This window comes from Neofelis nebulosa, chromosome 12, assembly GCF_028018385.1.
Source record: "Neofelis nebulosa isolate mNeoNeb1 chromosome 12, mNeoNeb1.pri, whole genome shotgun sequence".
In the NCBI taxonomy this organism is placed as follows: domain Eukaryota; kingdom Metazoa; phylum Chordata; class Mammalia; order Carnivora; family Felidae; genus Neofelis; species Neofelis nebulosa.
Window position 1 is genome coordinate 68,074,065 of NC_080793.1, and position 27,562 is coordinate 68,101,626.

At 44.0% G+C, this 27,562-nt stretch overlaps 2 long non-coding RNA genes across 7 annotated transcripts; both read right to left on the reverse strand.

The window, feature by feature from the left end:
- Positions 1 to 370: 370 nt before the first annotated feature.
- On the reverse strand, positions 371 to 15,857 carry LOC131491975 (uncharacterized). 5 transcript variants are annotated; one of them, XR_009251751.1, is made up of 6 exons: positions 14,854 to 15,857; positions 5,852 to 6,012; positions 5,340 to 5,497; positions 2,136 to 3,307; positions 1,502 to 1,648; positions 371 to 900 (listed from the first exon to the last, which is right to left on the reverse strand). It is a non-coding gene; the product is annotated as an uncharacterized LOC131491975 (long non-coding RNA). The 5 variants fall into 5 exon arrangements; XR_009251752.1 differs by lacking the exon at positions 371 to 900 and adding an exon at positions 10,004 to 10,067 and having other exon boundaries at positions 1,162 to 1,648; positions 14,866 to 15,857; XR_009251753.1 differs by lacking the exon at positions 371 to 900 and having other exon boundaries at positions 1,162 to 1,648; positions 14,866 to 15,857.
- A 1,299-nt stretch (positions 15,858 to 17,156) lies between these two features.
- Positions 17,157 to 27,099, reverse strand: LOC131491976 (uncharacterized). 2 transcript variants are annotated; one of them, XR_009251754.1, is made up of 4 exons: positions 26,594 to 27,099; positions 22,015 to 22,104; positions 21,669 to 21,759; positions 17,157 to 17,234 (listed from the first exon to the last, which is right to left on the reverse strand). It is a non-coding gene; the product is annotated as an uncharacterized LOC131491976 (long non-coding RNA). The 2 variants fall into 2 exon arrangements; XR_009251755.1 differs by having other exon boundaries at positions 17,163 to 17,321.
- Between the last annotated feature and the right edge of the window lie 463 nt (positions 27,100 to 27,562).

The following is a 27,562-nucleotide window of genomic DNA, read 5'->3' on the forward strand; positions in this document are numbered from 1 at the left end:
GTCAGGACATTACGTGGAAAGACATATGTATCTGGAGGACCACTGCACCAATGTGTACCATAGCACAAAAAAAGAAAAACTGAATTTATGGTGTTCCATAAAATAAAACAATACACTGTCACTTAGTAGCTAATTCAAGGTGGCACTATTTGATCTGGCAGGATATCTGAAGACTCCTAGCACGCCGAAAAGCAGAGAACAGAGCCTCAGGACTGGTGGGATTCCATTTCTGTGCATGAGACTTTCTGGATATGTTGAATTCATTTATGACTTCCTTGAAAAACACTGATACAGTGCTTCACCCCAAGACAACCATGATTTTACATATCCTCCAAATACTAATTCATTTCTCATCATTATAGCTCTATGATAGAGGTCCTTGTATTATCTCCATTTTACAGATGAGGACACTGAGGCAAGTTAACTAGTCCAGGGTCCCAAGCTGACAAGCAGGATAAAGAGGGTTCGAATCCAGGAAACCTGGATCCATACCCTGAGCATTTACTAATGGGCCTTTCAAAACCGTACCCCAAAAATTTAGTAGGGCCTATATCTCTGTCTAGTTGGAAGTTGGATGTTTTCTCTTTTGTCTGTTGTATTTTCCTTTATTTATTATCTATTTTTAGTCCATTATGTCTTTTTGTTCTGTTTCACAGTTTATGTGTATTAGCTACTTACAGAAAGACCTTCCAATAGGTCTGCTTTCACGCAGAACAATCCAACGGCCAGACGATCCCCTTACTACCATCTGAACGTCACTCTTCCACTCAGTGCCAAATGCAGCACCTGGAGTGGATGTCTACTAAGATGAAAATGGGGACAATTAAGTTGACTTGAAATCATTCCACCTTGAACGTGCCAGAGAACCTTCTTGGGAAGAAGAACAGACATGCCAGGAACCTGAAGAGAAAATAAAATATAGAAGAAGAGGGGACTTTCTGCTAATCTGGGAGGAACATCATCCAGAGGAGAGAGTGAGTCATACACTCAAGGCTCTTACCACAGGGTCAACAAGAAGGAGCAGAACACAGGGAGAGCAGCAGGAGTGTATATTCCTCTTAAAGAGCACAAATGCCTAGTCTTACTCTTTGCTTTTGTTGTTGTTAATGGGAACACTTATAATGGTAATGACAACAATGATGTGATGAACCAACAATGTTGGTGAAGTAGGTAACTTCAAAAGGTAATTTGTAATGTAGAACATTAAGCTTTTAAAAATACCTCTGGGGTAATCAACAAACTCACAGAGTTTCTTATAGGCATTTTATATAGCCTTTTTTTTTCACTTCTCAGTCCCTTCTCTCTTCTCACTACCCTGTGCCCGAGGCCTTGTCATACTGGAAGGGCCTTGATGGGCACCTCGAGACAAGAGAGGAAACCAAATGATTTAGTACACCAGGCTGGACAGCTGCGAGGAGGAGATCAGCTGGGTGGTGTGGAAATTCCCAACTCTCTCTCGCTGGTGCTCTTCCCAGAATGGGTCATGGGGAGGGCCACTTACCCCACCTCCTGGACCCCACAGGGAACACAATAGCTGACAACCAGCATCCAGAGAAGAGGAAAAGAAAAATAAGAACTTATCGAGAGAGTGAACAAGTAGGAATATTCCATATTGTTGTATTGTTGTATTATTATTATTCCTATTTCACTGGTAAAAAAAAAAAAAAAAATTGAAGACTTAGAGAGGTTAAGTATCAAAGGGCCAAGAGGAGGGAAAAGCAAACTGAGGGTCAAAGGACACAGGTTTCTATATTTGCATTTTTGAGGAATTTCCATACTGCTGTCCATGGTGGCTGAGAGAATTAGCATTCCCACCGACAGATTAAAAATGGAACTAGCATATGATCCAGCGATCCCACTTCTGGGTATATATCCAAAGGAGATGGAAACCAGATATCAAAAAGACAGCTGTACTCCCATGTTATTGCAGCATGATTTACAAGAGCCAACAGGTGGCAACAACCTAAGGGTCTGCCAATCGATGAATGAATAAAGAAGCTGTATAAATGTACAGTGGAATATTATTTAGCCACAGGACTGCCATTTGCAATGACCTGGCTGGGCTCTGAGAACATTGCACTGAGACAAGTCAGCTTGGAGAAAGGCCGAAACTGCACGATATCATTTATACTCACTCGTGGAGTCTGAACGAGCTGACTTCATAGACACAGACCGTAAAATAGTAGTGGCCAGGAGCTGGGGCTCGGGCAACTGAGGAGATGTTGTCTAATGATACAAACGTGCACGTAGCAGATGGATAAATTCTGGAGACTTAATGCAAAGCGGAGTGATTGCACTCAACAATACTGATTTTATACCTCAAAGTTGCTAGAAGGTTAGGTTGTAAATGTTCTCACCACAAAAAAGCAATGGCACAGGTGATACCAGGCGGTAATCATACTGTACTATGTAAATGTGTCAAACCAACATCTTTATGCTCCTTAAACTTACACGACATTGTATGCCAATCATACCTCAATAAAAAAGGGAGCTCTGGTTTCCCTTCTCCTAAGGAAAGGGGGGGGGGCCCTGTGATTCTGGAAGATGCCACCTCCGCCCTGTGGAGAAACTGTGGCCCAGTCCAAAAGACTCAGAGAGCGACTCCCTAATCCACATACCCTTGTATAACCAAATCCTCCCAAGCTCAGTTTCCTTGCTGATGCCTGGAACTAAGAACCCACCTTGTGGTTTGGGGGCCTGAGTGAGATGGTGAGTTTGAGCTGCTGCACATGCTGACGGACAGAGACCCAGTGCTCAAGGAGGAAGATCTGTCATTGTTATGATTATTAGTACTTATAGGATTGTTATTCCAATTATTTATCTAAAATGTTTTCATAGGTACAGAGTATAGCATTGGATGTATGTACTTGATTGATTTATCTAAACCCTTGTTATGGGGCATTAATCTTGTTCACAAACCCTCTACCGTTAATCCTGTTAATGACCTTGGGGAAAGCAAGCACAAATACAACGATGGGGAAGGAACATGGCTTACTGCACCACCAGGAGTTCCTGGTTCTCTCTTGGGGGCCCCTCTGTTTCAATGATGGAGGGAATGCTCCAGGGCCTTCACTCAATCTTAAATCAATGCAAAGGGAGCCAGGACTCCACACAGCTCGGGAGGCCTGCCCAGAGCATTTGTAGGCTGGGGAGAGTCCAAACGGAGATGCCACATAAATACTTAGAAGTTACAAACCAAGCTCACGTATTGCTCAATATATAATCTCCTCCTCTCCTCTTTCCATCATGTTCCAGAGGCCGGGTTTCAATGCAGGCTTCTCAGATTCCTTGGTGTTCCATGCTAAAACTGGCAATGAGGAGAAGCAAGCCTCAGCTCTCCACCTGACCCTCCTCTCTTACCACTCGAACTCCATTCCACAGCACGCAGAGCTGAGTGGACACCCCAGCCTGCACATCTAAGATCTGTCCACACCTAACATCACACAACTGCCCCTGTGCCACCACCAGGCATAGGGCCATGCACGCTGGTCTGCCCAAGGAGAACAGACATGGAGAAGAGTCCCATGTAGGCTCTGGAAGTAGGCTCAAAGTCACTGGATAGGGAATTCTGGGGTCTAAAAGAGGGGCACTCTAGAAGGGAATTCTAGAAATGTTATACTCCCTTCTAGACTGCATTCTGGGAGGGCATATCCCCTGAACCTCCTGATGTCTTCATCTTATGAGAAAGAACAAGGCTAGAGGAAGGTCAGAGTAGAGCCCTATAAAGCAAGGATCTTACAACAGAGGTCCCTTGCCCAGGTCTAAGCTAGGGCAGAATTTCTTAGGGGAAGTCCTCTCATCTGGCTGGTAAACTTACAGACTACTATTGGGAATCGAACTCAAGTAGATACTTTCATTCATTTATTCAGCGAATATTTTTCCAACCATCAACTACATGTCAAGTGCACTTATAAAGGAGAAACAAGGCTAAAAAGACAGTCCTTGCTTTCACGGCACTTATATTCTTTCTCCATGCCATGGTAACTGGACAGGTGATGATAAGCACTGTGAAGCTATTAAAGCAGGGTTTGTGTGATAGAATGGGGATCAGCAGGCTCATTTATGTTGAGTGTTCAGGAAAGACTTCTTTGAGGAGGTGACATTTGAGCTAAGGCCTAAACATCAAGATGGATCCAGCCTTGTGAAGTCCTGGAGGCAGAGGGGATAACAGGTGCAAATGACCCAAGGCAGGAGAAAGCTTATGGTATTGGATTAACAGAAGGAAAGCCAGTGGGCTTAGCCTAGTAAGCAAAAGGGCAGGAGGTGAGGACAGAGAGGTTGCCAACACTAAATTAAGGAGGGTATAGGTAAATACCCTATAGGTACCTATATTTTATGGTATTTAGATTATTGTTCAAAATGCCACGAAAAACCACTAGGTATCCTAAGCCAGAAGAGATGTGACCTGATTTATGTTTTTAAATAGCATGCTATATAAAGAATGAAGGGGGAAATAAGGCTGGGAACAGGCACACCAAACAAGAGGCACAGCCCAGGTAAAAGGATGTGGTTTCTGGGACTAGGTCGGTAGCTTTGAAGCTAGAAAGACATGAGATAAGGAATAAGTCAGGATATGTATTTTGGAGCTACCCTTGAAAGAACTTGGTGATAGATTGCATATGGAAGGTAAGGGAGGGAGAGGAGCCCCAGACGACTCTCAGATTAGGGTCTGCTCAGTTGTTCAGATAGTAGTCCCATTAATGAAGATGTGGCAAAGGGCAGAAAGTGAGAAAATCCAAGGGGGTCTGGGAAGTGCAGGGGCACATGTGGACTGTTCAGTGAACAGCCACCATCTCTGCCACTGTGGGCCATGTGCACAATTAAAGGGAGGGAATCAATCCTGGAACCCTTCCCACCCAGCCACCCATGTCCCTTTCCCATCCACCTTTCCTCTGCTAACTCAAGCTTCTCCTCTGTCTTCATTTCCTCAGGACTCGGCTCTCCATCACTCATCTCTCCCCCTCCCGCTGCTCCTCCCCCACTCGCACTTTTTCTCTCTCTCTCCCTCTCAAAATAAATAAATAAACTTAAAAAAAAAAAAAAGAATTAATAGAGCCTGAAGGAGACACCGCTTCCTTGGGAATCTGCTTTCATCCACTAACGGACAAAGCAAGTCCATATAGTGCTACCATTTCTGGCCCAGGAGCAGGAAGAGGGAGGTGATAACATGCAAATTGTACATTTCTCTTACTTGTGTGACAATAATGGCTTCCTTTTATTGGGTGCTTACTCCATATTGCCACTATTATTTTTGTCATTATTACGATTACTTTGAAAAGTGGCACAGTCAAGTCAAATCCCAAATCTGAGGCTTAGTGACCTCAAGCAAAGTTACTTACCCTCTCAATCCTGTTCCCATGACCATTTAAAATAAGGCTAAAACCACGCCCCTCGTAGCCTTGAGACTCCAACAGTCTCAACAGTCTCGTAACAGAAGAAAGGCTAAGCATCGTGGTTCCAGGGTGGCAACCCCAGCTGGTACGCGGGCCATTCTTTCCTGAGAGGAAGAGAGAGAAGCTGGTGGAGGAACAAAAGGCCGTGAAGTCATTCTGACCAAAGACTTTGAAGCAGGGCCTGCCCTTATTCCGGCTCTGTGGTGCAGCTGCAAACTGAGCCTGAGCCGCTCGGACCCACGCAGAGCAACCAAAGCCCCTCACCAAATGGCCTGTCGACACCAGGTTCCCTCCCAGGACCCCCCACCGCACCCAATTCCCTATGAATCTATGCTCGGAGACCCGGAATGTTTCCGTGCAAGGGTAAGAGACTGGCGGCATGCTAGGAATATTGACACAGCAGTGGTTTAATTAAATCTTTAGTGGAAAAACACAGCTAAGAGGTGGGGCCAGCTCACCAGGCATCTGAGTCCCTGTCATCCTCTGGTACAAACACTGGAGTTAATACCATCACTCTTGCCATGATGTCACTCTCAAAGGGGCTGAACTGTCATTTGAAAACACTGCCCGGCTCTTGAAACCAGTCACCTTCTTCAGAGAAACTCCACGGGCAGAAATTCTGGATGTGACGTAAGCCAAAGCAGAGGCCTGGATGAAGTGGCCCGCTGGGGGGGTGAGATGTGAGGTAGCAGGAATGGGGTGATGGGGATAGATGAGTCCCAGGAGATGGGGAACTCGCATTCCTGTCCTCTCAAGTCACCCACAGCCTGGCCTCAGATCTCTCCCAGGAGGGCCCATCTCTACCTTCACTTTGAGTTTAAGAATCTGGGACTGTAAATGAGATGGCCATGTGAGGCATGTCAAGGCACAGGGAGGACACCGGCAGACGGGACCGTCGGGCCTTTGACACAAGCCTCCAAAGCCTCCATCACCTCCCCCCTCCAAACCAGGCAAAGCATGTTTCTCAATTCCCGCCCTTTGTAATAATAATATCTGGCATTTATTCAGCATTTAAAATATATTAGACCTGCACTGTCCAACGGAGTAGCTACCAGCCCCCCAGGACTGTTCAGTACTTAAAATGTGACTAGTTGAATTGAGATAGTCTTGCTAGAAGTATAAAATATACATCAGATTCTGAAGACTGGGTTTAAAAAAATATAATATACTGTATTAGTAAATTTTATAATGATTATATGGTAGAACTCAATATTTTAGGTATATAAAGTTAAATAGAATGTTATTAAAATTAATTTATTTTTTAAATGTGGCCCCGAGAAAATTTTATACTACATTTGTGGCTTGCATACTTCCCTTAGGAACAATTGTGATTGGATTCATGATTAGAAAACCACGTTATGATTGGGGATCTTCACTCTACTGGCTTCCAGCCTGCTCCACCCTAAAAGGCTGATCTGAATTGTCTACACGGGGGGCACCTGGCTGACTCAGTCAGTTAAGCATCAGACTTCAGCTCAGGTCATGATCTCATGGTTCATGAGTTCAAGCCCCGCATCGGGCTCTGTGCTGACAGCTGGGGGCCTGTGTCTCCTTCTCTCTCTGCCCCTCCCCTGCTCACACTCTGTCTCTCTCTCCCTCAAAATAAACAAACATTAAAAAAAAAAAAAGATTTTGAATTGTCTACACAGATTGGTTCCTGGTTCTTTGACTTCTGGTTGGGTTCACTCAATGGGGAATAAGAGATTGAGGAGAGGATATTGTCTCCCCTGGCTCCCTGCCCAAGGAACACAAGCTAGTCATGTCTGTGCTGTAGGGGCCTGGCTGGTGGCCCTTCCCACTAGCTGTTTCCATGTTTTGATACATATTCCTGCCATGGCACCTAAGCCTTCCCATTCCAAGTCTCCAGGCTGATACACTATTGTTGGTGATCTCTCTACACCATCGTTGATGATTTCTCTACACCCTGCCCACATCTTTGTAAACAATCTTTTTACTAAACCCTCCCAGATTCCCCATTTGAATGTGCCATGTGTTTCCTCCCTGACTCACACAAGATTCTTTTGTGGACTGCTCCAAGAAACCAGATACCATGTAACATATGGTCCTATAGGAAAACTCATTCCAAGGAGCAAGTCAGATTGCCAGGAACTTACCTACTCCCAATGTTGCCCCAGCTGGAGGAGAGGCTCTCACCCTCCTATGTTGAGTGGATTGGGGGGGTGGGGTGGGGGGGGGGGGAAAGAACTGCCTCAAACTCCCAAGGTTCCAACAGTGCCATGGGACCAGATGGGAAGGCTCCAAAGTATCCAGCATGAAAACCAGCAATCGTGCATGGTCAAGGGAAGCAGCTGGATCCCTTCAGTTATTATGTTCATGTACAAGGATTGAGCTCAACTGAGAGTTTAAAACTCAGGGTTGGCTTGAGTAATATGCATGTTTATGTGCATAAAAACAACAACGCAGCCATGATGTATTTATTGAGTGACTCTCATGCACTAGGCATTGTCTTATGGGACATTACGCCCATATCTCTTTAATACTCAAGACGGTCAAGAAACATGTATACTTTTCTTGGTTGATGGATGTATATATATAATATCAAACAATAAGCAATTAAAATTTGATCTTAAAGGTACAATTGGGACACAGCTCAACTCTCTCCACAAACTGAAATCCGGAGAAATTAAGTAGCTTACTTGTAAAGGTACATTGGAAAGCTATGGTGGAACTCAGTGGCTTTCATGCCAGACCCTCATGATCTCCATCTGACTGATGGGCTATCCTTCTTCAAGGTGTGAGCCATTTGATATTTTCTAGCTGAGAATTAAACACATAGATAATATGCCTGCCCATGAAGAAATGCCCCCATGATAACATGCCCCATGAAGAATTAAACACATAGATAATATGCCTGTCCATGAAGAAATGCCCCCCACCCCCAGTTCAAGCAATGAATTCATCCCATTCACAGATAACACAAATATGTTATAAAAGGAGCAGAACCCAGGGGATTCTGTCATGCTCACTATGGGAACAGTCACACTGACAAACCTACAGTTGAGAGTCTCTGTAACAAAGAATGCCATTTCTGGCAGGCTGGAGAGAGCAGACCAAGATGGCCAGGGGACAGCAGACACGTTTATGAAGAAGAAAAATGAGCAAGGCAAATGTGCTGTCATATTCAGTTCAATTTCAGTTTCGTCTATGGGGAAACTAGTTTCACTGTCCTCAGATGGCTCAGAGGGATCTCACAGACCTTCATGAGGAACCATGGAATGTGCATTCGTGATGGATGCTTCAGGATCTGGCCGTAGTCTCTTCCTTCAGACTCTGTTGTCTATTTCACATGCCCTATCAACTCTTGGGAGACCTGGGGGGATTTCCCTTGCCCCCAAGCCTGATCCCGGATCCCTTTCAGGAATGGCTGGTAAGACCTCTGGAAGGGAGAAACTACCCTTTTGTCCTCTCTTCCCATCCCACCTCATTCAACACTAAACACTGGTCAACACAGTGTGCTCCCAAGCTCTGATACTCTGAACATGCCAGAAAGAAAGAAGCCAGGAAATGTTATCCCTCTTGAGCTCTCTTGCCCTGGTCTCATGGTTTACGCAGCACTGAGATGATGCCAGAACACTTGTGAATCCTATTAGTGTTCCCTGGAGGCTCCCCACATTTGAGCCAAAAACTGACTCATGGATGATCAGTTTCATGGTACTAAACCCCAATCCCATGACAGCATCATTCCTCATCCGCTTTGACGTTCTCCTTTGTAACTGAATCTTTAACAGAATTAGGTTTCTCTCACAACCACCCTCTCGAGCAATATTGGCTGCACTGGGTAATTCGCCTATGAAGGTCATAATTTATAATCTGGGTATTGTACTGAAATGGACAGACAATACAGCATTACAGATCATGACATGCTGTAGTTAGAAATCTTAGGAAAGTCTAATTGCATATTCATTTATTTTTACCAGGTTAGATTTCTTTTATAAGCAGGAAATTTCCTGAATGCTTGCCACCACCCCTTCATGGGTGTTATATATGCTTGTATTTATTTTAAATTTAGAAGAAAAATAAATTAGTATTTCAGGAGGAAATTTATGTTGAGCTTTGCAGCTCATTCTACAATTTTTTTAGTTTCAAGTTCAATGCTAGCCCAGTAATACTGATATTAAGAAAAGACCAATTATGCTGGGGAAACTGGGTGGCTCAGTCGGTTAAGTGTCCAACTTTCTGCTCATGATCTCATGGCTTGTGAATCCGAGCCCTGCATCAGGCTCACTGCTGTCCGTGCAGAGCCTGTTTCAGATCTTCTGTCTCCTTTCTCTCTGCCCCTCACTGCTCACAGGCACAGGTACACACACATGGGGGCATGTACTCTCTCTCTCTCTCTCAAAAACAAACAAAAATTTTTTTTTCAAAAAGACCAGTGATGATAATAGAATTATAATTGCTTAACATTTAGCACTTAGTGTTTAAAAGTCCCTGTTCTAAGTACTAAACACCCATTATCTTGATTAACCTTCACAATAATTAATAAGAAGAAAAATGAGCAAGGCAAATGTGCTGTCATATTTGATAAAAGAGGACTATCATTAAGCCCTTTTATTAATGAGGAAACTGGAACTTTAAGAGTTCAAGGTCACCTGGGTGAGTGTGGCAAAGTCAGGATTCAGGTCAGGCCTTGGGCATCAGAACCCTATTCTTAACCTGTACAGAAAAGTGGAGGAGAAGAAAATGAGATTAGATTGAAATGTCCCATGTTTTTGGCTTATGTTTCTTTCCCACTTTTCACCTTTCTGCAATATCTGGAAGTCAGAGATGTACAACTAAAGTCTCAAAGCAATTTTGAGTCAGATGCAGTGGACCTCAGAAGAACTGGCCGGGTTTTTATTTGAAGCTTTATTTGTTAAATCATAGTTCACCTCTGAAGAGAAAGATTACACTGCAAAAAAGAAAAAAAAAAGATAACACCTAACATTCAGCCCAACATCAGCAACATGGAAATCTCTGGGATTACATAAGACCTTCCCACATGAGGGATTTATTTATGCTGCAGAAAGGTGGTGGTGGTGATGTGTGTGTGTATAAAAGAGAGCAGAGGGCGTTTAAGAGAAAGAAATGAAAAACAGAGTTTCATTGCTTGTATTTTTGAGAGTTGAACCTATAGAACCAGACTTCCTGTCCCAGGCCAAGTTCACAGTGAGATAAACAAGCACTACTATTTAAATGATGGGTGTGTGTGCATGTGTTGGTTGGCATGTTTTGGTGACAGAGTCAGGAGGAGGTGAACTATCATTCCATTACGAAGAGGTTAGTGTGAATCTCTCAGATTTCCTCTAGTTTAAAATTTGGGGAAGGGTTGTAAGCCCTGCCCCTCCCCCCCCCCCGCCCACCAAGTGGAAAATGAACCTACTCACGCATTTGTTCATTAATGGAAAACTTCATTTATTCTTCCTTAAAATACTTACGTTAATCACATTTGAGAGAGTCTGAAACTACATACCACTTAAGTTCAATAGAGTATATGCATATATTTTCATACTTTTGTAGAAAAAAATAGTAATATAATGCAATACATTTTATAAAATGTTGCATATCACATCATATTAAATACCTCACCAACTATACATATGTAGTATTTAATTTCATCTTACACGCAGATATTAATAGTGTAATTTAGGTGATTTTAATTGTGTCCTTGTATTTTTTTGGTTCTTCTAAATCTTCTACAATAAAAATATATGACTTACGTGCTTGGATAACAGAACAATGAGCAAATTGCCCTACTTCCTCATTTCCCAAATGGAAAGCCCATTTGCCAAGTCTGCTGAAGTTCAGCCTATGTGAGCTTGTTGAAAACCTCTTCCTCTTTAAAATTCTGTGTCTCCACTTATCAAATACTTTCAGACCAAGTGGAGGAATGGACTCTGAACTCCCCTACACACGCGTGCACACACACACACACGCACACACTCACACTGGAGAATGGAGAAGGTATCATCCTGAGTGGCTCATTTTGACAGCCATGGCTTCCCGAAGCCCACTGTGGAAATTCGGTCTCTGAGGACTAGTGGAGCCTGTTCTATCCACACCCACCCCTGCACCCACCACTCACTTCATATTAATGAAAACTGCAGGAGAGCCCAGGCTGCCTTGCTAACACACGGAGGACACAGCAGACTAACTCAATGTAATGTAATGCATTTTAACCCTTCCACTGAAAAAGACACTCTACAGAGAATCCTAAACTGCTAGGTCTGTGCTGTTTTCTAGAGGATTGGGGCCGTCAGCTACAGCTGGAATGAAAGAAAGGGTGAGGAGGTTGTTACTAATGGGACAGTGTATTTTCTAAAGACACACACCAAACAGAAATCTCTCTAGGCAATCAGGGATGCCGCAAACACTGGGCTGGCTCTTTGGGGTGAGTCAACTGGCTTGTGCTGACAATGTGCCAAGACACCTGCCATTCTAAATGCAGGGCAGTATTGAGAATCACGTGCCCGCTGTTAGGACTAGCCGAGTGTCCCTCAGCTGCACTATTAGGTTGGTTCTTCTTGTTAAAAAGTTGGGAAATTTAAGAGTCTTTTAGTAATCTTTAATAAGCTTTCAATATGTTGCAAGCGTCAAAAGACACACATGTCCACTAAGGTCATAGCGTGAGCCTAGGTCCAAGAAATATGCCACAATAAGAAATGATCTTAGTCTCTCTAACAACTTGGCAGAAGTAAGACTAAAGAACACAAAATCATCAGAAAATGCCATAAGAGAGCATATTATATATATGTATATATATGTATATATGTATATTGTATATACATGTACATTGTATATATATGTATATATGTATATATGTATATTATATATATATGTGTGTATATATATATATATATATGCACACGCCTATCTGGCAGGTATATATATAATGAGTGTTAATTTGCCCAACAATGCCTGAGTATAAGAAATGTACCACTTTCTTATTTCTCCAGAGCAAATAAATCTGGTTGCAGGCTCCTACTTATGTGACTAGCAGAACATCTGATGCCCGTATTTGTGGGTTTCCTTCTGTCCTCCATCACATTAGAGAAGAGTCCCTTGTTATCTTGGCCCCTAGTCTATGGGACACCGGGTTCTCTCCCTTCTTCTGCTTATAAGCCTGCTGCTGAGTAAGCCCACATTTATCACGAGTCAGTCATAAGCACACAATGGATAGGCAAAAATAATACAACGGTTTTCAAGATGTGGAGGAGTTCAGCCCCAGACTGGGCAATGGGAGACTCCCCCTTCCCTTTTCAAGGCTTGAGTATTGGACAGCGGTCCCCAGGCAACCACTAGACATTCCCTCAGTGGAATTGACCCCTCCTGGGAGATGTGGGGTGGGCTTGGGTCTTTGACATGCCCAGCCAATGTGAAACAAGGCAAAAAATACCTCAATAGGTAATCCCCGGGTATTTGTGAATATGTGGTAACAAGATGACAGTACCTTGCAAAACACAGGGTCTTATTTAAGACAAATGATTTCCCTGCATAATGCTAGACTGAACTGAATAGAATTAACAACAGCTTTTCCCAGGTCTTGGCACATGCTTGGCTGGAAAGCCCAGGCTGGCCTACACTACACACCAGAAAGTGCTTTGAACTTCCCCTTGGCAAATGAGAAATGCCTCTGGGTCACCAAGCCTTTGTTGAAGCCAGAGTGTACATTTTCAGGGTGCAGCCCTTCCTTCTCTCTCTCTCTCTTTCTCTCTCTCTCTAACTCCACCTCCATCTCTATGTCTCTATCTCTATCTCTATCTCTATCTCTATCTCTATCTATCTCTTACTTCAATAATCTTTCTTCATTGGACCTTTCTTCTAAAGACAGGAATGGAGTAACATCATGCTTCCAGGCCATCCCCAAACTTCCTCCAACGCTTTCCTCTCTGGGATTCTACAAGTCCTTGGTTTCTTGTATTCCTTTATCCAAGGCATGATCTATCTGGCAGATCTTGTGTGTACATCCTCCTGGGAGAGAGGGCAGTGGTGGTGAGTCTCCCCTCAGACAGACCTGGAATTAAGCATGAATTCCATTTCCAGTTCTTACTAGCTGTGAGATAGTAGACGATTTCTTAGCCCCTCAGATGCCATTTCCTGAGCTGTGCAATGCCAATTCTTCCCTCTGAGCGTGGTTGTGAGTGTGGAATGTGGTGCTCGGTGAATTCCTCAAACATCTCCCCTCCCTGACCAAGCAAAAGGATGTTATAAGAAATGCTCCCTCGTGTTTGAGTGCAGGGAATCCACAGCATCTTACTCATCCTTATTACAAACTTTTGGGGCAGAGGAAAGACTGTATTGTGGTGGTGGGGGTGGGGGGGACTGTTTAACTTTCTACAGACGATAGAATCTCCCCTCTAAATTCCACTCAAGCAAGCTCAGCATTCTTTAAAGATAGTTTTATGATGATGCTTTGCCAGCTACTTCACATTCTTAGGCTTTAGGAAGTTACTACCACCTGCAAGAAATGGTTTGGCAATGTGGGCAGCCTCCGGCCATCACTTAGAGGTAAGTGGTTAATTTTCCAGAAATACATGGTGGTCAGCCAACATAGTATTCTTCCCCACAGATGAGACAGTTCAAATTCTCCTACTTCTGGGCAAAGAAAGAAATCTTCGAGGATATCATACCATTGGTTAATTCGGGTCAGTCCAGTGTAGCATTGTATTGGGAAATCATTTGTCTCCCATCTCTGGGCAGAGAGAAGCCTTTGAAGATAGCATATCCTTCCTCTGTCCCTTTGAGAGGAGAATAAGTAGAGGACTTCTGCATAGCGTGGGATGGTAGCCTCAGTCCCTCGGGTTTGGGTCACTGGAGATGCGACACAGCTGTCTGGTCGATTTCATAGGGCTACAAAGTCTTTGCAGCTCCTCCCGTTGAAAGTGGCATCTGTTTCCCCATCTTTCCACTATCGGCTGGCATGTGAGTTGACTTGATCAATAGCATGTTATGGAATTCCTGTTGTGTGAAATCTGGAGCCTTGGAATAAAGAAACATTGTAGCTTCTGCCCTTGCCATTTTGGGATGCTACCTTGTGGCTGCCATGTCAGGAAGCTGGTCTAGCCTCCTGGAGGATGGGAGAGCACATAGAGAAGAACCCGGGTATTCAGGACAAGAGCCAGCATCACCCGCCATCTTGGACCCTCTGGCCCAGCTGACCCCCTACGTGAATGACCTCATACAAAACCAACAGAAGAACTGCTTTGCCAACCACAGAGGCTTAAAAAATAATATCTTATTACTATCTTAAGTCACTAAGTTTGGGGGTGCTTTGTATACAGGAAAGGCTAACAGAAAATGTCCAAGAGGAGTATTTTCCATAAGAATCCAACTCTTCAATCTTGATCCCCATGTATTAAGAATAAAGGCAGAGCAAGTCTCAGGCATAAGTAGATGAGGCCTCCACCCACAGAATGAGATTTGGAGTCCGAGATAAAACTTGCCCCTAATTAATATGACAAACCTGGCTTCGTACCTTAAATGGCCACCCTCAAATCTTGTAAGTTCAGCATTGTGTTTCTCCAGAAAGTTCCTGTTGAAATGCAAATATGTCAAAAGGATGACAGGGTAAGATATTAATTTATTTCAAATAATCTAGACCTCAGTTAAAATAGCTTTGTAGTTAAGTAATAATTTTTGACCACAGGGTTAACAAAGGGTGCAAAGATTAAAATAACACAACAATGATTACACTCTCATGACAACAGCAGAGTGCAATCTTTTAGGGAAGAGACATGTAGGCTTTTTGTACCTTTGTCAAGGAACTGGGAGAGCAATGGAAATCAGCAGAAAAAGAAACTACTTGTGACTGGTAAAACTGGGAAGTATTCATAGCAAAAGTGACATTTGATCAGGGATATTCAAGTACAGTGAAGATTTAGAAGGACAGAAATAACCCATATAGGGTATCCATCCAAAAGGAATGAAATCCGGATCTCAAAGAGATATCTGCACCCCTGGATCCATTGCGGCATTATTCAAAATAGCCAACATATGGAAATAACCAAAGTGCCCATCAGTGGATGAATGGATTAAAAAAAAACAAAACCTGGTATACATATACAGTGGAATATAATTCAGCCACGAGAAAGGAGGATATCCTGCCATTTGCAACATGGATGGACCCTGAGCCCATTATGCTAAGTGAAATAAGTCAGACAGAGAAAGACAAACACTATATGCTGGCACTTACACGTGGAATCCAAAAAAGCTGAACTCATGGAAACAGAGAGTAGAGTGGTGATTGCCAGGGACTGGGGGGAAGAGGGAGGAGCCGGCCGACTAAGGAGATGTTGGTCAAAGCATGCAAACTTCCAGTTATAAGATGACTACATCCTGGGGTGCAGTGTATAGCATAGTGCCTATAGTTAATTAACAAAACTCCATTGTATACTTGAAAGTTGCATCCTGAGAAACTTAACAGAAACCCATGTGGAGGGGAAGAAAAAAAAAAAAAAAAGAGGTTAGAGTGGAAGAGAGCCAAAGCATAAGAGACTCTTCAAAAACTGAGAACAAACTGAGGGTTGATGGGGGGGTGGGAGGGAGGGGAGGGTGGGTGATGGGTATTGAGGAGGGCACCTGTTGGGATGAGCACTGGATATTGTATGGAAACCAATTTGACAATAAACTTCATATATTGAAAAAAAAAGGGGGGGGGAAAGAAAGTTGCTAAGAGAGGAGATCGTAAATATTCCCACCACAAAAAGAAATGGTAATTAACTGAGGTAATGGACGTGTTAGTTAACTCTACAGCGGTAATCATTTCACAATATATTAAGTGCATCAAATCAATATGTTGTACACTTTAAACTTACACAATGTTGTAGGTCAATTATATCTCAATAAAGCTAGAAAGAAGATAACCAATGTAGCTTATACAATTAAATATATAAATTAAATGTTTATGTGATAGTGTAAGTGTAGGCAATTTTATAAATAATTACATCATAATTTATATATAATTATATATTATATGTTGTATATATTAATAATGTATAATGGGATATATTCTATTCATGTATGTAATATATTACATACATATATTATACGTATATATGTATTATATGTATAATAATATATTTATGTAATTATATTTATGTACTGTGTATAATACTTGTGTGTGCATATAATTAATAGTGCATAATAGTGTGTGTCTATAATTAATAGTGTACATAATTACATATATTATATACATTATTAATACCTGCAATATATGTATGTATTGTGTGTATATATACAATATATATTAATATATTATATATTAATACTATATAATGTAACATATACACATGCATAACATATTACATATACATATATTTCATGCATATAACATGTGTATAATTATTATATAATATATGCATAATATATAATTATATGCATATACTGTGTCAAATAATAGTGTGTGTGTGCACAGCAAAGGCCAGAGATGAGGGGTCTTAGACAATTTTATTGACAGGGAGAGACCTGAGCAAGTGGTTTGTCCCTGAGGAGGCAGAGCCCAACTGCTGAGCCTGGAGGGTGGCCGGGGCCTCTGGGCAGCATCGTGAGCACCTAAAGGGAAGGAACGAGCTTGGGAGAAGCGACCGGCCCGTGAAGGAGGGTGACCTAGAAGCCTGGCATTTAGCACGAGCCTTAGTTCAGAGCAAGCGGTCAATACATACCTGTGTAATTGAGTTTAGTAGGGAGGATGCAGGAGCTCCTCCCCCCAGCACGTGGAGCTACATCGCCCACGTCAGACCCTCGATTACCTGTGCCGCTGCTGCTTGTTCACACTTCTGAGGTCTTCCGCTCTTTGTTCTTTCCGACCTTCCTATGACCTTGTCGCCTCATCCTCTGCACCAACTCCTTATAGCATGAAGAATCAGCTTGTCTACTTTCCTCTAATTCAGCCAACAATGATGAGTAAGCACACGCACGCACACAAATACGTAGCTGGCAAAATTAGAGGGGCCGTTTTTTATTTGTGAGAAAGTTCTTTAACTTTCTATCTCATACCGGCCCTCCCACTCGATCAAGCCTTTCTTTAAGGCAAATGGTTCTCAACTGGGGACGATCTGCACCCCCCCCCCGGCGGGGGGGGGGGGGGATTTGCTAACACTTGTGACATTTGTATCGTCACAACTGGAAGGATGCTATAGGCATCTACTAGGTAGAGGCCAGGGAAGCTGCTGAAGGATGATGGGATTTTTTAAAATATTTTTAACGTTCATTTATTTTTGAGACAGAGAGAGGCAGGGCATGAGCAGGGGAGGGGCAGAAAGAGGGAGACACAGAATCTGAAACAGGCTCCAGGCTCCGAGTTGTCTTCACAGAGCCCGATGGGGGGCTTGAACTCATGAATCGGGAGATCATGACCTGAGCCAAAGTCGAATGCTTAACCAATGGAGCCACCCAGGGGCCCCTGAAGGATGATGTTTTAACCAATTCATCCCATAACAATAAGCTTCTCTTTTTGGAACAGCTTTAGATTTACATAAGAATCATAAAGACAGGATGGGGAGGTCCCATATGATCCACCCTCAATTTCCCTATGATTAACAGCTTTTACCAGCATGGTACATTTATTGTAATTAATGAATCAATATTAGTAGATTATCATTAACTACAGTCCAAACTTAATTCAGATTTCCTTAGTTTTCATCTAGTGCCCTTTTTCTATTTGATCATGGCATCCAGTATAGTACATTATATTTAGTTATATATATATATATATATATATATATATATATATATATATATATCCTTGTTCTTCCTCAGTTCCCCTTGGCTGTGATAGTTTCTCAGACTCGTCTTCGTTTTGATGACTTTGCCAGTTGGAGGAGTACTGGGCAGGTGCTTTGTCCAGTGTTTCTCAATTGGGATTTGTCTGATGTTTCTCTCATGACTAGTCTGGGGTTATGCATTTTTAGAGGAAAGACCAATAGAAATAAAGCACCGTTTTCATCACATCATATCAAATAGCATCAACCTGACTTAATGACTGTTGATGTTGACCTGATCACCTGGTGGAGGCAGAGATTTCAAGTTTCTCCATTGGAAAGCTGCTTCCCCCTGCCTCCTTTTTCCATACTGTCCCCTTCGAAGGAAGTCACCACGCGTGGCCCGCACTTAAGAAGCAAGGAATTATGCTCCACCTCCTGGATTATCTACATAAATTAATTGGAATGCTTCAGCACATGAAATTTGCCTCTTCCTCTTCACTTACTTACTTAATCATTTTTTTATATCAATCTGGACTCATGGATATTTATTTTATGTTCTGGATATAATGCCATATTATTTTGATGCTCTATTTTTTCCAGTTTTGGCCATTGGGAGCTCTTTCAGTTGGCTCCTGTGTCCCTGTGGCATACCCCCATTATTAGGTTGTTTTGTTTTGTTTGAGTGTTTCCCTACTTTCTGGCACTTCAAGATGCTCTTGGCTAATCTTCTGCATTTCAATACCCCGGTCCAAGAATCAACCATTAACCCAAGGAGTCCTGCTTCCTTTCATTGGAGAATGGTATTCGAAACCAAGATTCGGGCATTGCGTGTGCTTGTTACTACCAAGGCCATCTTTACTTTTCATTTAAAAAAAAAACCCTAAGAATATAGTGTGCCTTGAGATATTAGCCAGTAAGAGTATACATGTATATAATCTACAAATATATAAATAGAGTGGGAATACATGTCCCATTTTTTAACCCACCCATAATGAAAACAATATTTGGCAACCACTGTTCCAAAAGGCTGTCATTCATGAGACTCGGCTCTAACAAACCCGAGTCTCTGTGATTCTCAGTATGATTTCATATTCCCGAGAGAGAGAATCTATTGCTCCAGAGCTGAGCTGTCTGCTTCTCAGCCCAGGGTGGTAAGAAATGGCTTCCACAGCCCCACCCGTCTGAGTCAGGGGCAGGTCCCCAGGAGCTGGTACTGTGAACTGGGCAGCCTCCCCCAGGGATGCCCACTAAAGAGGGACACAAGGGCAGTGTGGTCAGAGGGAGAGGCAAGAGGAAGGTGCTGGGTAGGTGGATATGAGCCAACACTGACGCAGACTCACTCTGATTCCTTCCTGGCCACATGCCTGGTTCCATGCCATGGTTCCACCATCACCTTGGGCAGCCATCTCCTGGATATGTGCCCCCTTTCACAAGGAACATCGAGGGAGAGACTGGGGTTGACTACTGCCTCTCTGGCATGAGAACAAGAAAGAAACTCTACACGCCCAAAGCACTCTCTAGGCTGAGAGAGTAATTTGTATCCGTGTAAACAAGAAACACGAAACATTACAGAAATGTGAGGACGACTGGCTGGGGGATGGGTCTACTCCCCTCACCACCCTCACCTCTCACTTTCTCCAGGAACTTGGTGCATCATCTCATTTGTCTTTTAAGCAATCAGTAGGAGAAAGGTAAATGTTGGGCCTCTGTTTCTCTTTTTATAAAATACAGTGGGAGCACCTGGCTGGCTCAGTTGGTAGAGTATGTAACTCTTGATCTCAGGGTCCTGAGTTCAAATCCACCCCTGTGGATTAAGAAGACTGATAAAAGAGCTTGCTAAAAATAGATGACAGATGATGATAGATGATAGATAAATAGATAGATAGATAGATAAAAAAAAAAAAATACACTGAAAGGGGCGCCTGGGTGGCTCAGTCGGTTGAGCATCCGACTTCAGCTTAGGTAATGATCTCACTGTGAGTTTGAGCCCCGCGTTGGGCTCTGTGCTGACAGCTCACAGCCTGGAGCCTGCTTCGGATTCTGTGTCTCCCTCTCTCTCTCCCCCTCCCCCACTCATGCTCTATCTCTTTCTCTCTCTGTCAAAAATAAACATTTAAAACAATTTAAAAAAAAATACACTGAAAAACAAAGTGCCTTCCTCTTGCAGGGAACCTACCTAGAAACCTTATTGCTACCGCTGGCTATAAATACGGCAAAACGGAGTTGCTGACGAGTCCAGGAGTTTGACCTTGATTTTTAAGGTCAAACTGGAAATTCACTGGGATCTTGGCAGTGATTTGGGTGGAGGCCATGCTAACCGGAGGGAGAGATCCAGAACATTTTGTTCCACGTAGGATAGGATTGAGTTACCCCAAAGAGCAGCCTTCTGCCTGAGAAGTGGCTAGACTTTCTCAACTTTCCTAAAAGGAGGAGGAAAAACAACATCTGGAAATTGTAAGGTGTCACGACCTGAGATGTCACCTCAGGTCTGTTGAAGAAGTATTCGTGAATACTTGACCATCTGCGCCCTGACCCGGAGTGGCCAGATCCATCTGGCTTCCAAGCTAGAACCTGCCTTCCACTCTTCCCTCTCGCCTCCGCTGGCCTCACTGAGCAGCCCTCGAGTCCCCAAGGTTTGAAGCTGGCATTCCAGCTGAGAAGACTCCCCCGCCCCACTACTCCTGCCCTCAGCAGATGCTGTCCTCACAAAACACTCACTCCCCACAGCCTGGCCAGGGAAACAAATGCGTGTCTGTCAGTGAATCCACAAGACTTCAGTTTGGGGTTAAAAGCATAGAAAATCATAGTATCGGTTATCAGTGTTGTAGCTCTAATGTTACCCTAGTCAAATCACTGCTGATTAAAACCAGCCTTGTTAATAAACCGCAGGCTTTATTTCCCCTCGAATGTCTATAACCACTTTCTTCAACCCCTATTAAAAGGCGAAACCCAAAGGAAAACACAGCTTTGGAGCCCAAGCGTTGCTTACTCCCCAGAGAAAAAAGAAAACAAGAGAGAATAGCTTTTTTTCCCCCCTCACCTTTCCCCCCACTTAATGGAGTCAAACTCTTTTCTGAAGTAGAAAAATCTGTAAAAGGCAGGCGGGCATGATCCGTGGCCTGCAACATTGGATCAGCTGCGAACAGTCCCCCTCCACCTCCTAAAACGAAGTCATTTGCCTGCAATTCCGTGAATCTGACTCATATCCTTACCTCCTTCTCCTCTCGCTTTCCCCTTAAGGGACTGATTTTTCCTCCCATCTAAGCCAAAAAGAATTTCCCTGGATTAAGGAGACTGATGAAAGCATTTTTAATATTTGAGTTCAGGTTTGCAAGCTCCATAAAACCAACGTTTCCCGTTGCCTGCTTTGTCTTCCCACCCCCCGCCTGGTCAGTTGTTTTTCTCCTTCATTTGCTCCACAGAAACCAGCTCAGGACCTTCTCCAGATGGGGTCTCCGGTCCCCTGGCAGCTTCCCCTGCAGAGCTGCCTGCTCTCCACCACCTCAGCTCTGCAGGCCCCAGATGCAGGATGTAACATCTTTCGAAAATCTTGGGGGTGGAGGTGGGGGTAACTTACATGACATCTTCCATGCTGATGCCATATGTCTTTCAAGTCAAGACTGGTTTGACAATGTGCTGAGCTGCTCAGAGGGGAACCCGTTTCAAGCCTGGAGGGGAAAGTTGTGACAATTCATTCCAGGGAAAACTGGAACCTCCCCCCCCCCCCCCCCCACCGCCTCCCTGCCTTTGACTAGTAGGAGGTAGAAAGGAGGGGAACAGTGTCTTCCCAGGGCAGGAAGATCATGGTCTTTGTTCTTTATTGTTCCCACATTTGCACCACTGATATACTGCTTTTCCCTCACTTCCTGGATTAATGGTGGCTTTGCCAGTTTCACCTTCAATTCCAGAAACCTTGAACTTACCGCATGTAAACAGGCCTTTGCTGAGGTAACCTCACCAGTTGCTGAAATCCAATTGAATTTAATGGTTCTTGGGAAGCATGGGGCCTCGTTCTAAATAAATAAATAAATAAATAAATAATAAAAATAAAAGTGCCAATTGGGCCACCCTGCTACTGTTCCAAGGCTGGGGGATGAGGTCTAATCACTCCATTGAGCAACAACCTCATACTGGGCAACTGTTTGGCCTCATTGTCATACCCTGGCTTCCGGGGGAAGCATCGTTGTGAAACAGTAAAAACCATCTGCCATCAAATGCCTCATTCTGACATTTTCCATCTCTTTTTCATATCCGGTCCCATCACTGTCCACAGGATAATTGTTTTCAGATGATGGGAATGTATTAAATGGCACACTAACTGAAAGAGTGGGGTGTGTGTCCGTGTGTGTTTTATGATCAGCTCTTCGAAAGAGGGTGTGACAGATGTCATCTCCAGGTACAATGCCCTGAAGAGACTTACTGACACAGAACAACCAATCAGCGCAATGAATCGTGGGACAAGATGGTGCCTCTAATGCAGGAGGACGAACCCTTTTGTCTAGATGAGTAGATGTTAAAATGTGAGTCCCCTGGGTGGCTCAGTTGGTTAAGTGTCTGACTCTTGATTTCAGCTCAAATTTCATGAGATCAAGCCCCACTTTGGACTCTCTGCTGACAGCACAGAGCCTGCTTGGGATTCCCTCTCTCCCTCTCTTTCTGCCCCTCCCCACTTGCTCATGCGTGTGCTCTCTCTCTTTCTCTCTCTCTCTCTCTCTCTCTCTCAAAGTGAATACATAAACATTTTTCAAAAATAATTTTAAAAGTGGGATTCCCCTATTTTTTTCTCAGTGGGTGTGCTCTAACAATGTTAGAATTTATGACATTAATCATAGCTACAATTTTCATTGTAAATATGACCTGGTTTTTATTTGAAGTATTTTATAAGCATAATTTCTAATCGTGTCAATAACACTTCAAAGCAGGTTTATTGGATATCACTTCATAAATGAGAAGTTAAGTCCCAGAGATTCATCAACTTGCCCCCAGCAATGCAGTTATTAAGTGGAGGACTTGAGATTCACGTCAATATCAATGAGCTCTGAGGCTCGTAGTGTGTTAGTTTTAAAATATCTCTACAAATGCTTCGATACTTCTCTCAGCAAAGGCGGATGCTAATTTTTGTCCCCTTAAAAGTACATTGTGCTTAGCGGCTCGTTTCTAATAAAGAGAATATGGCAGAAGGCGGGTGTGTGACTCCCAAAATTAGGTCAAGCCACTGTGGCTTCCCGCTTGCTCTCCATCTCTCCTCAGTTCACTCTGGGGGAAGCTGGCTGCCATATCATGAGGACACTCAAGCAGCGCCATGGAGAGGCCCATGTGACAAGGAGCAGAGAATTCCTGCGACAGCCCTGTGACAGAGCCACCTTGGAAGCAGATCTTCCAGCCCCAGCCAAGCCCTCAAATGACCACAACCCCAGCTGACATTGTGACTGCAGCCTCGTGAGACACCATGAGCCAGAACCACCCAACGTGGCCACCCTAAATTCTGATCCACAGAAACCACGCAATAATTCTTTGCTGTTTTAATCTGCTAAATGTATGCGAAATTAGATCACTGATGCACATGTTTTTCTCCTAAATCATATTCCCTCAAAAGCAATTCCATTTGCCCTTGTGTGTCCAACGGCATACAAAATTAAGTGGGACAGGGACATAAAAGCCCCTTTCCATCCTTCTCTGGATTCGACACATTTGAAAACATTTACCAAGTGCCCTGTCTGATCACCATGCTTGTACAAAGAATCACAAAGAGCTGAAGTTGACTGTCTGTGTTTGAATCCGTTTGCCCATAGTCCAGACCAAAGACACAAAGCACTGTTGAGTTCTTGACTGGGAGTTTCAACCTTCCAAAATTTCCAAACAATAAAAGAGAAGGTCTCATCCCATTAGGCCTTGAATGTTATGGCAAGACCCTTTGTACTGGACTGGTACCACTTGACTAAGAGGCTTGGAGACTGACCACTTGTGATCAGTAGAACACTTCCCCCCGGATGGAATAAATGACCCCCGCGTGTCTCTCAAACTCCCACTGAAGGCCGAGGAAATTTGGGGGTATCCAGACATCCCCATGCTCAAGACTCTCTCAGTGCTACCTTTGCTCCTCTGGGGCTGGGCCCAGCCCTTGATAAAAACACCAAAATAGCCTGAGAAATGTACACGCTGCAAGTGAACTTGCTACCACAGACAGAATCCGATATGACACAGCCAAAAAGTTCAAAGAGCCTGGACAAATTCCCAAACTTTATCAGGATTTCTGAGACATCCAAACTCATTCTTCCTGTGACTGCTTTTCCAGAAGTTCTTGCACGGAAGATTAAAAATGTGGAGGTTTTGCCTCTTTATAGAACTGCAAATAAAATATCCCCAAGAGAAGGTCTCCTTAATGAATAAACACATGACTTTCATTTGCCTGGCTCTGCAAAAGTGCTTTTAAAGTAATCCAGGCGAAATCTCCGTAGACCACCACTCGCAGGCTGTTGGCTCCCCCCCAGTCTTAGCATGAGGATAACACACACCATGGTTTTTCCCTTTCTTTTTTTAATCAAATGCATTACACCATGCTATTTCTCCTGGGGCTGGGTTTCTCCAGATGGTTTTCCAGCACCACTGTGGACTCCATTCAGAAGGAAATGGAACAGAGTTTCCCAGTGTAGTGCCTTAAATCAGTTTGTTTTTCCCAGGTCTCTGTGCATGCTGACCTCACGTTTCACTGCGCTCTGAGAGCATTGAGTCTCTGTCACACCACACTGGATCACGCAGGTCTGGGACTATACATTAATGCCAAAATGAAAGTAGCTTCCTTTCCTCATGGTGGGGCAGGAAGAGGGAGGCGGCGAATAACCTAAGGCCAAAACAATGCCTTGAGCTTCTTTTGTGCTAGATTCAAAGTAGCCATTTAATAGTTAGCTCAAACCATAAAATATATCTAGGTAAGATTTTTTATGATTCTGTCCAGTTTGTAACCATCTCGCCTTGAAAATCCTATGACAGCACAAGTAACACAGCAACCTGTTCATTCTGCACGCACCCCACACCCTCCATACCAACAGCTCCAGACTAGTCCCAGGCAAAGCTCACACCTCTCTTTCCTCAGGATGACCATGGGCCCTAAGTGGAAATCTCCCTTCAGCAGCTGAAAGTAACAGTGGACCTGTACCCTCTCCTCGAAATCCATTACGTCAAGCCCAAAGCACAGAAGAAACCCTTCCTTCTGGTGACATACATACACAGTCCCTGACATCTCCAGAAGACAATTCTTTTTTTTTTTTTAATTTTTTTTTTTAACGTTTATTTATTTTTGAGACAGAGGGAGACAGAGCATGAATGGGGGAGGGTCAGAGAGAGAGAGACACAGAATCCGAAACAGGCTTCAGGCTCTGAGCTGTCAGCACAGAGCCCGATGTGGGGCTCGAACTCACGGACCGTGAGATCATGACCTGAGCCGAAGTCGGCCGCTCAACCGACTGAGCCACCCAGGCGCCCCTCCAGAAGACAATTCTTATCTGCATCGATATTAGGCTAATAGATAACATCAACAGACAGCGCCGTTTATTAGATAGTTACACTGTGCTGTAGGTATCGTGTTAACCCCTCATAACAATCTGTGAAGTGGGCCCCTGAAGCTGGCAGCGGGTGGGGGGGGGGGGGAACGGGGGAGGTTATATAATGTCTCCAAAGCCACGGAGTTAACAGGAAGTTGAGTGTAAGGTGCAGGGAACATAAACCTGAACAAGACACGGGTGAAAAACAAAAGGGTAGACAGTGAAAATTCCAGCACCCTATGATAGATCCCAGAGTAGAGTCAGGTGGAAACTGCTGTCCCAGAAAAGGGTGTGAATAACTGGGTCGGGTGCATGGATGGGAAAGGGAGAGAGGAGAAGTTCTCAGAACCCGGGATGCTTGAGCTGGATCGTGAACACTGAGTAGATGTTGACAAGGCTGACATGGAGAAAGGGCATGGCAAGAGTCTGGAGGCGTATTCTAGACGATGACACATCATGCCTCGAGGCCCAAAGAACGTAATGGGGTTCAGAACTGCACATGGCTTGGTTCCATGGGAGCACAGTATATCTGAAAGTAGAGAACGGAGTGAAAACACGGTCAGGTGCCCTGAGATCAGATTTCAAAGGCTTTTTATGCCCTCCTAAGGGTTCTGCACGTACACCGTGGGTGACAAGCATGCTCTCCGAGGCAGTCACTATAAATCTGTGTCTCGAGAAGTTATCTCTGGAAACAGCATGAACTTGAGGCAGGGTGACCAGTCGTTTGTTTTAAGGAATCTGTAACTGAGACTGAGAGGAGGGAGAAATACATAATATATTTAGGAGGAGACAAGATAGCACATGCGAGCACGGAGGCAAGGCAATTAGTGGTGGAAAGCAAGTTGGATTCTAGGGTAGCAGCAATGCTGCGGGGTGGATGGTAGCAACCTAAAGAATGCAAGGGAAAACAGTGCCGTTTTTGTTGGGGGCGGGGGGGCATGTAGAGTCAAGGTTGTATTACATTGCGTTTGCTGTGAAACACTGACACCTTCCATCTGAACACCATCAGGAGGTCCCTCTGAGAGAATCTGGAAGGTACTGGCCGAGACAGAGCAATCAGTCTGATTCTGAAACCCTTCAGGAGGAAAGCTGACATCCGAATCTTCCGCATCCCTTGAGAGCAGAGTAGAAAGGATCTGTGCGAAACCTGCATCACTCGATGGAGGACGGGGAGCACTTGGAGCAGAAATCCCCTGCTTTCGCAGCCATCTTCACTGTCCTGCTCCTGTCTCAGCCCCTTAGCCAGACGCTGCGGTCAGGAATCCTCGGTGCACTGAAGAATGACACCCAGGTAGGACCCACAGCCCCTCTGCCCAGCTGAAGCCTATACTTGGAAGCAGAGACGCTGTAGAAAGGTCTATAGTTCAACTCAGCGTACATGAATTTGGCACCTGTCATGTACCAGTCACTGCACAGAGCATTGCGACTCGGAGCTAAAACCATGATCCCTGACCTAAAGGAGTTCCCAGACTGTGCAGAAGAGGCGAAGGGTGGGAATAAGTGAAAAAGAGGACATGGAGAAAAAGCAGGTCTGGAGGAGTGCATTAGGGGATAGAGTCCTCCTTGTCCAAGCTCAACCTGACCAAATCCTGCTCACAGTCAAAGACACACCCAGGCCTGGAACCCGAGACACAATCAGAAAAACTTTCATCGTCATACCAAGGTGGCGAAAACATTTATTGCCGCGTGTTTCTCCTTCATGACATCTGTGGTATTTATCGCAGGCAAAATCACTTAACCACTTGGTGACCATTTACCTCATTTGTCTCCCCAAGCTGGCCTGGGTATATCTTGCTCGTCACCGTATCCCCTTTGCTTGGCCTAGTTCTGGGTACCGAATTGGTGCTTAGGAAAACACTTGTTAAAGGGAAAGCTTCTAGGGGAATTGAGGGAGGAAAGAGACCGCTTCTTAGGCAAATGGAAGAATATC